Source organism: Triticum aestivum, chromosome 7D (genome assembly GCF_018294505.1).
Source record: "Triticum aestivum cultivar Chinese Spring chromosome 7D, IWGSC CS RefSeq v2.1, whole genome shotgun sequence".
In the NCBI taxonomy this organism is placed as follows: Eukaryota; Viridiplantae; Streptophyta; class Magnoliopsida; order Poales; family Poaceae; genus Triticum; species Triticum aestivum.
This window is the reverse complement of record NC_057814.1, coordinates 402,397,655-402,408,162: the sequence shown is the minus strand read 5'-3', so window position 1 is coordinate 402,408,162 and position 10,508 is coordinate 402,397,655.

Sequence of the window (10,508 nt, the reverse complement as noted above, 5' to 3'; positions counted from 1 at the left end):
GCCGGCCAACTGCCGCCGCGTACCTGTCGAGCAAAGTGCTCGAGCAAATTCCCCTACTAGTGGCAGAATCTGCAGTTCCAGTTGTTGGCTAAGTGACGGTCACTTAATCTAGTGCAAGCAGCACCATTTAAAAGTAGGTTGCGGCCTTTCCCCCATCTGAACTTTTTTTAATTGCAACTATGTAATTTGGTTGTGCCTACCAGCAAGAAAAAGAAGAGAAGGAGTAATGACTGAGCGGTGGCGATGCAATGCGACGAGCAGAAGGTTAGCTGGAGCCTGCAGGCCGCAGGCATGGGCGCCGAGCTGCTAATACTTTGGGGTGGCTCGTAATGTACTTGGCCGAATGCTACTACTGCTACAAACATGTGTATTATTTTTGGTAGCTCGCTTTTATATTTTTGTGCTAAAAGTTTTGTCCGCTTCTTCTGACTACTCCTACTTGAGAGCTAATCCGGCTTGAACCCAAAACTGAACTTGAACCTGTACTTCTCTAGCTGAGGCTGCTCCGTCCACTTGCTAGCTTCATATGCATAAGTAGAGACCAGCTACACGGAGAAGAAAAGACAAGGAATAAATCGTATAGTGGTGGTTACTTCTAGGAGATAAGACATAGAGATAAAGACCAAAAGGTCTGGTGTAAAAAAAATGCACAACTTCTGTATAAAAAATTACTATTAGTTTGGAAAGTGCATACATTGTACTCTATGGTTTGCCCGTTCTTGCATGTCCTTTTGTTATTGCGTGCTGACCGTTGAGAATTTGAGATAATGATTCAAAGTGTCACTTCGTAGTGCTAGTGCTACTTGGATTCTATAAGAACTGTGCGCAACATAAAGTTTTCTTTTGTTGATGAGTGATGTGTGCTGATTTTACGGTGTCACTACAAAACCCAACTAGTCACACGCACGCACGCACACACAAAGTTTTGAAAAAAAAAACTTCCCACGCTCAACGACCCAACCGTTGTTGAGAGGTCCACGCATTTAGGAAAAACAGGTTTAAGATGACATTTAACTTTAGAATTGTTCGCTTGGAGACTAGAAATAGGAAATTTGAAAAATTAGGACACTACTAAAAAATGAAAATTAGTTGAAGTTCATGTGTGAAAAGCATGGAAGGTCAAACACACTAAAAACGTCAACTAAAAACTTTTATCAACAATTAACATAGAAAGTAAAAATACACTAGTGAAGTTCGAATGAGTAGCACAAATAAGGTCCACACTTACACTCCTTCAAAGTTAGCATAAAAAAAGTGGAATTTTTACGGACAAACAAGAATCACCAAAGAAGAAAACAAGCATCACCTAGAATAGTGTAAACTGTTGAAGTTCAAATTTAGTAAATTATAGAATTCAAAGAAAGTGTTATGGGTGTATAGGATTTTCCCGTTACTGGAAACAATAACCCAAAAATTCATAATTAAAAATAACGAAGAATCTTAAAATATGTAACAAATAACATATTTTCACGTTTAAAAAACACAAGCAAGGTCAAATTAAAACAATAGAGCACTTCAGAAAAATAATGAAATATATTTCCCCCGTTTGTCACAAAAATCTAGAAGTTCAACTAAAAACGGCGGAGCGGTTCGATGTTTAATAGAAAAATAATTGTTTTCGCTTCCAAAAGAAATAAAACCAAGAAGTCCAAATTAAAAAGATGGAGCATTTCGATGATTATAGAGAACTCAAATTTTGTTCGTTATGAAAGAATGGAAACAAGAAGTTCAAAATTAAATCACACAATAGTTCAATGTATAAAAATTAGAAAATCCGAATCTGGTGATGGGAACATCATAAGAAGGTCAAACAAAAATAACTCGGAAGTTCAAAAGATAACATGGCACATTGAAGTGGATATTTCACCGATTCTACATAAAAAACAACAAGTTCAAATTCTAAAAATAGAGGGGTTCAAAAATCATTAAAAAGGATTTTCACCGTTTCTAAACAAAAAAACTCTAGAAGTTCATATTTAAATAACGACCCGGTTCAATACTTATTACAAAGCAAGGATATTTCCGTTACTAAAAAAATGAAGTCCAAATTATAAAAATAGAGAAGTTTTCTAGTTATAAAAAACTCACATTTTCTTGGTACTAAAAGAAATAAAATCAAGAACTTCAATTTTTCACATATCTAAAAACACACAAAAAATTTCAAATAAAAAAGTTAAAGCGGTTCAATGTCTATAAAAAAAACTCATATTTTTACCGTTACTAAAGTGAAACAGAGAGAAGTTCAAAGTGATAACAGCGAGAAGTTCACGTAGTGCATGGTGTGTGTTTCATATGAGAAAAAGAGTAAAAAGGCAAAGTCTAAAATTTTTGTTGCAAGAAGTCCAAGTGCTCTTCTCTGAGAAGTTAAAAAAATTATTGTTAAAGAGGTTCAGCGTGTGTTTACATGTTCAAAAACCACAAAAAGAATGTTGTGTCTCATGTTTTAAAATAATTCTCTCAATCCACCCCAAATTTGGAACAAAGATACTCTACATGAAAAAAGTTATTTTCTATTCAACAACTTTCTACATTAAAAAAACATCTCAAACAATTTTATAAAAAAAATATTTTCTCTGTTAAAATAAACCTAGAAGTTCAAATTTAAAAATGGAGTGGCTCGATGTCTATCAGAAAGTATGATTTTTCTGTTAATAAAAGAAATAAAACCAGGAAGTCCAAATTAAAAAGATGGAGAAGTTCGATGATTATAGAAAAAACTCAGATTTTCCTTGTTATTAAAGAATGGAAACAAGAAGTTCAAAAATTAAATAACAAGAAGTTCAACTTTTAATAATATAGCGCTTCAAAATTTCATAAAAAGATTAAGAAATAAAACAAGAAAGTCCATATTAAAAACATGGAGAAGTTCGATGATTATAGAAAACTCAGATTTTCCTAGTTATTAAAGAATGGAAACAACAAGTTCAAAAATAAAATAACAAGAAGTTCAACTTTCAAAAATAGAGCGCTTCAAAATTCATAAAAAAGAATTAAGAAATTTAGATTAATATTCATAAAAAACTCAGATATTTTCACGTAACCGAGATAAGTTCAGATTGATAACTCCCAAAATTTCACGTGCTACACAATGTGCATTTTGTATTAAAAAAGAATAAAAAAGCAAAGATTAAAAGTTTTGTTGTTATAAGTTCAAGTCCTCGGTCGGAGAAAGTTAAAAATATTATTGTGAGAGAGGTTTGTACAAAAGGAATATCATTTGTGTAACACTATCGAATGAATGAGAAATTACAAACAAAAATACGTCATAGAAGTTCAACGTGAAAACAGCAGGAAGTTCAACTACTGCACTGAATGAATTTCAGATGAAAAAACTTTTAAAACCGTCGCTAGTATGAAAAATTGATCAACACGGGAAAGTTGCATGTTTACAGCAGCTTTCCATCGGTATATAACTTGCTTAATTCCGGTAAGTGGATGGAGAGCTACGAGCAAAAAAACACATGAAAAATAGAGTAAAGTTCAAGTAGACATGCCGAGAAGTTAAAGTTCTTCACGCTGTGCATTTTCGAAAAATCTGTTTCGCGATAAAGGCAGAACGAATGATCTCGTTGTTTTCAAAATTACTTGAAAACGGCTAGGAATCAGAGAAAACCATCTACATGCAAAAGTTTCACATTTTTCGTAGCTTTACAACGGTATATTATTTGCCCCATTTAGATAAAGTTTGTAGAATTACGGCCAAAAAATATTTTTAGCCATTTTCAAAGTTGACTTAAAACCGTACGGAATTGGGAAAAAAATATATACCGAAAAGTTTCGCATTTCCTCAAGCTTTCCAACGCCATATCATTTGCTGCATCCGGACAAACGGTTAAAATATTAGCTCGAAAATACGAACTCGGTGGAACTTGTACTATTTTCTAAATTACTCTTAAACCATTCAAAATTAGAAAAACTTTCAACATGAAAAAGTAGCGCATTTTATGCTTTTCAACGCGATATCATTTGCCTCAATTGGATTAGCCGTTTAGAAATGGCATCGAAAATACGAACTCGGCTGTTTGGTTTGCGAAATTTTACGATTTTCCAAATTACTCTTTAACCATAGGGAATTAGAGAAAACTATCAGCATGTGGAAGGAGCGGTTTTGCAGCAACTTTCCAATGTCATATTATTTGCCTGATTCCGATAAACATTTTAGAAATGAGATCAAAAATATGATTCACGTCTTTTGTATAAAGAAAAAACGGTTTTCAAAACTGCTCTTAAACCGCTTACGTTTTGCCAAAAATTCAACTTGGGGCGTGATACTCGTGTCCATAGCTTTCTAACGGTATATCGCAAGCCCTATTTGGGCAATGTTTGCGGAAGTTCAACCTAGCACTGGGGAAGTTCAGGTCGAACAACTCGGGCAGTAAAATTGCAACACACGCATGTTCATCACGACCTGAGAGCAAATCCGCCAATGAGCGAGATTTCTATTTGAAACGGGCATTTAGTTGCTAAAAACCGTTTGCAAATTACACTTACATCACATAGAACACGACTGACCAAAAAAATTCACGCGGGGAGACATGGTTGCGAAGATAGCCCGGAGGTCGGGTTCCTACAGAGGGAAGTTCAGTTGTGTAACTCAGGAAGTTCAGGTTGTGATCAGAATAATATTCTGATCCCGTGATCAAAATAGTGTTTATGTGTGTGTGTGTGTCTATGACAAATTTTATCTACCATCGGTGGTAGTTACCACCACTTGAGTTTTGTATGTTGTATGTAGTATATATCAAATCGGAGAGTATGTACACGTAATATGTAGTATATAAGAATATTTAGGTAGTATGTATATAGCACTTTTTAGGTAGTATGCGACGTATTTTGGGTATGCTCTTTTTTACGTACAAATATATGTGTATTTCGCAATTATAATAAAAACCATGGGCTAACTTGCAATTTTTTCATGTAACTCACTTTGGAATATGTTACATAAAATATATGAACATTTTTGAAATGATAAAGTAGTATATATAATACAATATGATAGTATATTAGACATGTGGGGTAACTACCCCTAGGTGGTAGGATGAATTTTCTCTCTCTCTCTCTATGTATATATATATAAGTTATTTTATTATGTATCTTACATATTTGTCTCTCTCTCTCTCCGTATAAGTTGTTTTATTACATATCTTACATATTTATTACAAGTAGAAGTAACTTTTATCTTGCATCATATTTGACTGCATAGATGGTTATATAAGTGACATATATAGCTTGAGAAAAAAACTAGCTTAGCTTCTTGTTAGTACGACAGAATAACTACTTCAGCTTCTTGTTAGCACAGTGTTCGATACACTTCACGTCCACATTTAATTATTCTACAACTACCCATCACACTTGGTGGTTATCATACTTAGGACATCCCCAAGGCCAACCCTCAAGCTGTCTGCATACGTCCGGAGCGTGCGGTCCGGACGTGTATTGACATCCAACGCGGGTTTGTATCGGTCCACTTGGCCGTCCAGATGTACATTTTCCCGCAAACCATAGACAAACTAGTGGGCTTTGCGGGCGTCCGGACCGCTGCCACGCCCGCGTCTGACCACCCTAGCCCACCAGAAACCCCCTGCCTCCTCTCCCGTGCTTTTCATCGAACGCCCGTCGGGTCAAGGACGAGCCGGCATCGCCCTAGCACAATCGCGACATCTAGATCGTACGCCGCGTCAAGGACGAGCCGCCCCCACACAACCGCGGCGTCCAGATCAGACGCGGGGTCAAGGACGAGCCGGCGTCGCCCCCGCACAACCGGTACACCTGCATTGAAGGGCCTGCCTCGCCACCCCGACGCCACCACGCTATCATGGATGAGCTGCCGCTCGCGATCACGAAGGCGCGGGGCTGCATCCTCCATTACATCCGAAGCAGCGGTGTCGACGATCCGTCGGGCTCCAGGGTCATCATCTTCGACGAGGAGCGCGCGGTGAGGCAGCAGGCGCGATACGACCGGCGCAACGCTGGCCGGCGCTCCGCGTCCGCCAAAACGGGCGTGGTGCTGGATTGGATCCCCAACAACCCCAATCTCACCGCCTTGTGGGCCCTCGATCGCTCCTTCACCACCGCAGAGACAGGCGCCAGGCACCGTGATACGTCTCCAACGTATCTATAATTTATGAAGTATTCATGTTGTTTTATTATCATTCTTGGATGTTTTACAATCATTTTATAACAACTTTATATCATTTTTTGGGACTAACCTATTGACCCAGTGCCCAGTGCCAGTTGCTGTTTTTTGCTTGTTTTTTACATCGCAGGAAATCAATATCAAACGGAGTCCAAACACCGTGAAACTTCTTGGAGATTTTTTATGGACCAGAACACCCAAGATGGGCCAGAGCAGCACCTGGGGGGAGCCCCAAGGGGGGCACGACCCACCAGGGCGCGCCTGGGGGCCCAGGCACGCCCAGGTGGGTTGTACCCACCTCGGTGGCCTCCCGCACCCCCTCTTTACCCTATAAATTCACAAATATTCCGAAACCCTCGGGGTTAACCTATATCAGAAGTCCCGCCACCGCAGGCCTCTGTAGCCACTGAAAACCAATCTAGACCTTGTTCCGGCACCTGCCGGAGGGGGGAATCATCTCCGATGGCCATCTTCATCATCTCGGCGGCCACTACGATGAGGAGGGAGTAGTCCACCCTCGGGGCTGAGGGTTTGTACCAGTAGCTATGTGTTTAATCTCTCTCTCTCATATTCTTGAGATGCAAATACATTATCTTAGAAATCTTTTGTGATTGTGAGCCCCCATCAAAATATTATATGCCAAAATTGTTGACGTTGGACAAGGAAGACAACGTAATGATTTATATTTGTTCATATTCACATAGAAGTTATATTGTCATAGATCCTTCAACATGTGGTGCTTTCCCCCTATCATTGCTAGCCAAAAGTTCCGCACCAAGTAGAGATACTACTTGTGCATCCAAACACCCTTAAACCCAAATCTTATTTTCAAGAGTCCACCATACCTACCTAAGGATTGAATAAGATCCTTCAAGTAAGGCTTCATCGGTGCAATAAGGCAATAAAAATTGCTTCTAAAAGTGTTAGATCATTTAGTGTAAGAGAAAATTGAGCGTTGCACAAACCTGTGATGGCAAAGAATAAAAGCGACAGACTGCATAATAAAGGTTGCTATCATAAGGGGCAATATAACGTGACGTTATTTTGCACTAAGGGGTTGAGCATACAAACAAATAAGCACATGGCAACCTTTGCTTCCCTCTGCGAAGGGCCTATCTTTTACTTTTCAGTATTTACTTTTAAGCAAAGAGTCAAAGTTTTTCTCTCTATTCCTTTTTATTTTTTCTCTTTTGGCAAGCATCATGTGGTGAGGAAAGATCTAGGCACATATGTTCAGTTGAATATGGGTAGCATGAGTTATTATTGTTGACATCACCCTTGAGGTGAATACGTTGGGAGGCAAAACAATAAGCCCCTATCTTTCTATGTGTCCGGTTGAAATGTTTTGCTCATGTGTATGCGGTGAGTGTTAGCATTCATAGAAGACTATATGATGGTTGAGTATGTGGATCTCTTACTTAAACTCTGTTGAATAAGTTTAATTGCAATTGCTTGGTGACTAAGAACATAGGTTGTTGAGTTTCAAGAGAGTTCATTGTTTGAACCTTAACATGTGAATTGGTTGCTACTATAACATGAGAAGTTTTATAAGAAAGAATTACTGTTATGATGCTAGGAAAAGTGATTGAAATTGTAATTTGATCAAACTTGTGCACTTTGCTAGCATTCACACTTCATAAATTATTTCTTTTATCATTTACCTACTCGAGGACGAGTAGAAATTAAGCTTGGGGATGCTAATACGTCTCCAACGTATCTATAATTTATGAAGTATTCATGCCGTTTTATTATCATTCTTGGATGTTTTACAATTATTTTATAGAAACTTTATATCATTTTTTGGGACTAACCTATTGACCCAGTGCCTAGTGCCAGTTGCTGTTTTTTGCTTGTTTTTTACATCGCAGGAAATCAATATCAAACGGAGTCCAAACACCGTGAAACTTCTTGGAGATTCTTTATGGACCAGAACACCCAAGATGGGCCAGAGCAGCACCTGGGGGGTGGCCTCCCGCACCCCCTCTTTGCCCTATAAATTCACAAATATTCCGAAAACCCTCGGGGTTAACCTAGATCAGAAGTCCCGCCGCCGCAGGCCTCTGTAGCCACTGAAAACCAATCTAGACCCCGTTCCGGCACCTGCCGGAGGGGGGAATCATCTCCGGTGGCCATCTTCATCATCCCGGCGGCCACTACGATGAGGAGGGAGCAGTCCACCCTCAGGGATGAGGGTTTGTACCAGTATCTATGTGTTTAATCTCTCTCTCTCTCTCTCTCTCTCTCTCTCTCTCTCTCGTGTTCTTGAGATGTCACGATCTTGATGTATCGCGGGCTTTGTTAATATAGTCGGATCATATGGTGTTTTCCCCTCTCTATCTTGTTGTGATGAATTGAGTTTTCCCCTTTGAGATTTCGTTGTTATCGGATTGAATACTTTTATGGATTTGAGAACACATGATATATGTCTTGCAATTGAATACTCGTGGTGACAATGGGGTATCATATTGATTCACTTGATATATGTTTTGGCACTCAACTCGCGGATTCTCGAGGTGACATTGGGGTAATCTATGCATAGGGGTTGATGCACGTTCTTGTCTTTGTTTCTCCGGTAGAAATCTTGGGGCACTCTTTGAAGTTCTTTGTGTTGGATTGAGTATTATGAATATGAATTTGCTTTGGTGTTATTTTAGTACGAACTCTAGGATAGATTGAGCCGAAAGAATAGCTTTGTGTTATTTTAGTACAAACTCTTGAATAGATCAAACGGAAAGAATAGCTTTGAGGTGGTTCCGTACCCTACAAACAATTTATTCTTATGTTCTCCGCTAGATAGGAACTTTGGAGTGATTCTTCATCGCACTTTGAGGGATGGTTATATGATCCAATTGTATTAGCACTGTTGAGAGATTGCACTAGCGAAAGTACATTCCCTAGGCCTCACTTTTAAGCATTGCAATACCGTTTTTATGCCCGTTTACTATTTGCTGTTTTTATTTATTCATATTATAAAAATATATTTCTACCATCAATATTACACTTTTATCACCATCTCTTCGCCGAACTAGTGCACCTATACAATTTGCCATTGTATTGGGTGTGTTGGGGACACAGGAGATTTCTTGTATTTGGTTGCAGGGTCGTTTGAGAGAGACCATCTTCATCCTACACCTCTCACGGATTGATAAACCTTAGGTCATCCACTTGAGGGAAAATTGCTACTGTCCTACAAAACTCTGCGCTTGGAGGCCCAACACATGTCTACAAGAATCAAGTTGCGTAGTAGACATCACAGCGCCGCTGCCTTGACGGCGAGCTCGTGAAGATCGGCGAGGAGTGGTCGCTCGGCGACTACTCCGCCAATGTCGGCCGCGTAAAGGCCGCTGCCAGGGCACCGAGGGCTACATCAGCAGTGATTGTGGTGGCCCTCCGCACCGCACAACAGGAAGTAGAGCGGCTCCTCCGCGAACGGCAGGCAGCTGCCGGATAAGGTTTTGGTGGCCCTGCAGCACCGTTCCGCCACTGGAGGGACCACGACGACGGCATAAACGATGAAAGCGGTACCGCAGACAGGGCGGTCACGCATACGAGGTGGTCGTCCGGTATAGGTTCTAGTTTTTTAGTTAAAAGGTTGAGATATCGAACTTTTTATGTAAATTATGACCTTACTTTAATAAAATCTCTCGTGTTTGCATGAATTTTGTCTGTTTAGTACAAACAGTGGTTGAAATGTATGCGAACAACGTTGGATGGCTGGCTCCTGCATCCGTGTCCGCGCAGTGGTTCTCCTGTCCGCCGCGGACGGATGCTGGAGCAAATTTGCGGGTCAGAACCGTAGATGCCCTTAGCTAAGAATAGTAGATGAGTAGATATTATCATTTAATTATACATGTGTGTACACATATGATTTAGGAAATCTTTCATTTTCTTGCCAACTAAGCATATATTTGGGCTAGATCATCGCGACTGAGTTTGTACTGATTTCCCGTTGTTAATGCTTTCTTTTGATATCAGAAGATACTGTATTAGATAGATTTATTGTATAAACAATGTACACCGATTAATGCTCTGATTTGAAAACTATTAGATAGATTTATTGTATAAACAATGTACACCAATTAATGCTCTGATTTGAAAACATAAGGTTGTGATATTTACTTAATTATTTATTATAATTAATAATGCATTCATTTTACACCATCAACTATGAGTACAAAAGTTATTATGATATATTTTCATAGCTAATGCATCCCTGGTATTATTGATTCCCGCAGCTTTATTTGTAACAAATTTGATTCCCCAAATATTGATTGATTTGATAACTAAAATATTGATATAGAAGATATTATTAATTACCATTAAACAATTGACATAAATAGGCCGCAATATGTATCTATATAACAGTAGGAAA